The following is a 5,000-nucleotide window of genomic DNA, read 5'->3' as shown; positions in this document are numbered from 1 at the left end:
TACAATTGAACACCCAAATTGCTCCATTTACTCTCACTGCGGCGGGCCTCTGGTACTCCATGGAGTACCAGGACTAGTTCGGCCCGGCGTTCACCCCCCCGAGGAGTACCAGGGCCCAGAGCGGAATACATGGATGTTATCGCCCTGTTACCGAATTATATCGATACCGATGTGCTTTTCACCTCATTGCTGAGTGGATTTATAAACAGGAACACCGAAACAGCTCCTTTCAGCTTCACGGCAGAAACGCCCCTGGTAATCCATGGAGTACCAGGGGAAAGCCTGTAAAATAAGCCCATACACACTTCTAACATGGCCTTTATCACCCTGTTACTGCATTACGATGACACCCATTTGCTTTTGATCTCATTGTCTGCCAACGTACGGAAAAAGCGGGGGGGCATTAAGGGGGGAGAGAGAGAGACATGGAGATTTTCTCAGCCTCTCATTCTTTTTTTTTTTTTTTTTTTAATTGAACATAAATAGTACACGCAAATGTACAAATAAACATGGCAAGGTAGAACTGAATGTCAATTAAACAACCAGGCATGAAGAAGAAAAGGACATAAGGACATTCGTTCTGTATGTAATCAGAAGTTAATAGTGTTAACGGTTTGTGAGAAATTTACATTGCTAGACAAAAAAAGAAATTAAAAGGAAATAATTAAATAAATAGATAGACCAATGAAATTAAAACCGAAAAAAAAAAATGCAAGGGGAATACGACATGTAATTAAGTTGGCGATTCACAAGGAATCTCAGACATCAAACTGTATATTTTTTGTTGTTTATATATAAACATATATAAACAAACATATATTGTTTGTTGTTTATTTTTGGGATATATTGAGGAATATTTAATGGAAAGGAGTCACAATCGCTTTTTGACAATGTCGAAGTGTATAGGTGGCTATAGAATTTAAAGTTTTCATTGGAAATGATAGCCTCATCTGTAATTTCCTTGTTGTTAAGACGGGCTTCCGCTTTGCTCCGCTCCTCCTCTCCTCCGCTCTTCCGCTCCGGGCCCTGGAACTCCCGATCCGCGGGACTTCGGTGAATTCCGGGCCAGTTTTTTTGCTCTTCTGCTCTCCTCCCCTCCTCCGCTTCTTCGCTCCCCCGCTTTGGACCCTGGAACTCTTGAACAGGGCCGGGCTTCTGCCCTCCGCCTCTCCTCTGCTCATCCGCTCCAGGCCCTGGCACTCCCTGTGATCCAGTCATTCGCATGTGCGTGCCCGGAGGTCCGGGAGCTCCACTCAAACGTCCGGGGGGGGTAAGGGTAAGGGGTCCTGTCCCTCTCCCCCCCTCCTCGCCGCCTCTGAGAAGAGAAACATCTCCTCCACTCCTCCGCTCATCCGCTGCGGAACCAGGTACTACCGATCCGCCGGACTCAGGCGAATTGCAGAAAGGGGTTTTGCTGTCCTCCGCTCCTCCGCTCCTCCGCTCCTCCGCTCCTCCGTTTCGGGCCCTGGAACTCCCGAGCCGCTGGACACAAGCGAATCACGGTCCGGGCTTCTGCTCTCCTCCGCTCCTCACCTCATCCGCTCCAGGCCCTGGTACTCCGTGTCCGCGGGAACCCCCCCCAACCCACAAAAACAAACTCTCACACACACACAAACACACGCACACACACACACACACACACACACACACACAAACACACAAACACACACAGACACACCTGAACTCATCATCGCTGTGCTGATAGCATTGGCCGAAACGTATCCACAACCAAACCAACATTAGCTCATCCAGTCATTCACATATGTGTGTGCCCAGAGGTCCGGGAGCTCCAGTCATAACTCCGGGTGATCTCTGTCCGGAGTAGGCTCACCTTAGCCGGTCTAAGGGGTCCTGCTGCCCCCCAGCTTCCCCGCCTTTGAGAAGAGACACATAACTCCGCTCTTCCGCTTCTCCGCTATGGGCCCTGGTACTCCCGATCCTCCGAACTCAGGTGAATTGCGTGACGTGCTTCTGCTCTCCTATAAGCCCCTACACACTTCGAACACGGCTGTTATCACCCTGTTACTGCATTTCAATGACACCCATTTGCTTTCGATCTCAGTGTCTGCCTCCGTACGGAAAAAGCGGGATGGGTGGGGGGGCATAAGCGCAATCGTGCTGTAAGTAATCAGAAGTTAATAGTGTTAACGGTTTGCGAGAAATTTTTAATGCTAGACAAAAAAAGAAAATTAGAAGGATATAATTAAATAAATAGATAGAAAAATAAAATTAAAAACGAAAAAAAAAAATTGTGAGGGGAATATAACATGTAATTAAGTTGGCGGTTCACAAGGAATCTCAGACATCAAACTGTTTTTAATTGAACATAAATAGTACACCCAAATATACAAATGTACAAATAAACATAGCAAGGTAGAACTGAATGTCAATGAAACAACCAGGGATGAGGAAGCAACGGACATCAGGACATTTGTTCTGTATGTAATGAGAAGTTAATAGTGTTACAGGTTTGTGAGAAATTTACAGTGCGAGACAAAAAAATAAATTAAAAGGAAGTAATTAAATCAATAGATAGACAAATAAGAAATTAAAACGAAAAAAAAAAAAAAAAATTGCAAGGGGAATGTAACATGTAATCAAGTTGTTTTTTTTGTTTTTTTTTTTTTTTTTACCAAAAAAAAAAGGAACCTCGGACATGGGTAACTATATTTTTTTGTTTTCGGATTTTTCCATAAGTTTTAAGGATTTTTTTTTTTTTTTTTATATTTCAAAATCGTTTATGAAGACATTAAAATTTGGGGAGCATTTTTGCATTCTGTTCTTGTGAATGAAGAACTTGGCCAGGCCTAAAAGAACATTGACACAGAGTTCATCTGTTATGTTGCTTATAAGTAAACAGAATGTTATATCATCTTTTGAGAAGGAAACTGGTGACGATGGAATGAGAAGGAGAAAAAATATATGGTCAGTGGTTTCAATGTTGTCTTCACAAAATGTACAAATATTATCTTCAAAATTAAAGCGTACCCTCGATAATTCCTTAGATGGGTAGATGTCAGTCATAATTTTGAAGTGGGTCTCTTTTGCCTTGGGGGTATGGGTAGAGTCAGATACATGGTTCGCAGCGTGGCAATCGATTCCTCATCAAATTTATTTAAAATATCCTTTTTTTTTTTTTTGACGTCCAGGGAATAAGTTTCCTGTGAAACATTTCCTAATAAAGGAGTTGCCGCGCTTTCTGTCCACAATTGAGATTCCCTGGAGTGATAGTCGGGGTAACTGTGGTTGTACGGTTCGGTGCGTCATTATATTTTTGGTCAGGAATACAAATTGTCGAGGCAGTGCGTTTCGTAACTTTAGCAACTCTAATATGGGAGGCTTGAATCTGTGTGTAGTACAGAACTGCTCATTGTCCAGAGGACTGCCAGTGTCATCCATCAAGTCAATTATCGACCATATACCTTTCTCAAAGCATTCCTTGTAAAACAGAGGTTTGTTGCCATGCAGTACATATCGATTGTTCCAAACTATTATACTGTGTGGTGAGAAATTGTGTACGTATATCATTTTCCAGTATAATAATATTTGTTTATGGAACTCTGAACATTTGACAGGAATCTTGTTGATATCCAAGTCAGAGATAAGCAGAAGACTCAGGCCGCCGACTTTGTTGAATAAGTAGTTTGGAGTACAATACCAGAAAGAACGATGAGGTTTGATCCAGGATTTCAACCAGTTCACCTTCAATGTCCCATTCAAGCAGTCCGACTCTATCACTTTCAGCCCTCCTTCACTTGTTTCTTTCACCATATGTGATTTTTCTTAGATGGTGTGGTCTGTTCCTCCAGATAAAGTTGAAATTGATTTGGTTAACAGATTTTACGAGTTGATTTGGAGCAGCATTGGAATACGCTGGGTATATACATCTGGATAAACACATCCATTTTAGTCAAATATATCCGGCCTAATATTGATAAATCTCTCTGGAGCCATATATTAGAATTAAGCTTTACTTTGATTCAGTTTAGATTCAATGTTCCTGGATTGATTTAACGTTTGGTCCTTGGATAGGAAAATGCTCAAGTATTTTATTTCTGATTTCATGGAAACATCGCTGATTTCCTTTAGTGGCGAGTCATGCAGCGCAAGAAGTTTGCATTTCTTTAAGTTTAATGACAATCCTGAAGCCTTGGAGAATGTTTTGGTTGTTTTCGGCACTTATTGGGACTTGATGTTCATTTTTCAAAACTAAGGTTGTGTCATCTGCCAGCAGGCTAATAACAATTTCAGTCCCCAGCACGTCTAACTTTTGGATATCGTTGCTCTTTTCAACATAAACGGCTAGCATTTCGGTAGCAATTATAAATAAATAGGGTGAGATGGGGCAACCTTGGGGGATTCCCACATCAACATGGAAGCTCGGAGTGGTGCCGCTTGGCAGGGTGACACAGCTATGAATATTCTCATAGAGCCCACGGATCACATTCCTGAATATTTAACCAAATCCAAAATGTTCGAGCGTTGCTATGATAAATGGATGTTCGACCGAGTCAAAGGCTTTAGAAAAGTCCAAGAAGGATATGCGGCCATTATCTTCAATGCGATACGCCTCTAAACCCATCGCTCGCCCCGACTCGGGGAATCCTAGAGCCTACTTGCACCCCCGCCCTAACTTAACTCCCTCACTCGTGGAGCTCCCTGAGCTCCACACATCCCGGAGCATCACGCCGACTCATTCACATTTGAATGATTGTCTTTATTTTATGTCCGCTAGATAGAGGCATCCGCACATGCGCATCAGTGGAGCTTCAGGCCGGCTGAGGCATGGACTGAAAATCATAAAGACATGTGTGATGAGCTAAAAGGAAGATAAGCATATTTTTATAATAAATGTAAGAAAGAGAGGGTAATGCAGCCTCAGGGCGGCACTGGCCCGTGTCTCTCCAAGCCTGCCTTTGGGGGGGGGGGGGGGCACGGAGCAGTGTCTCCCTGTGCCGGTCCCAAGCCCGGATAAATGCAGAGGGTTGCGTCAGGAGGGG

The sequence above is a fragment of the Fistularia commersonii genome, unplaced genomic scaffold (genome assembly GCF_037954325.1).
Source record: "Fistularia commersonii isolate RoL2024-O1a breed Wild unplaced genomic scaffold, RoL_Fcom_v1.0 HiC_scaffold_142, whole genome shotgun sequence".
In the NCBI taxonomy this organism is placed as follows: Eukaryota; Metazoa; Chordata; class Actinopteri; order Syngnathiformes; family Fistulariidae; genus Fistularia; species Fistularia commersonii.
Note: the sequence above shows the minus strand (reverse complement) of the source record.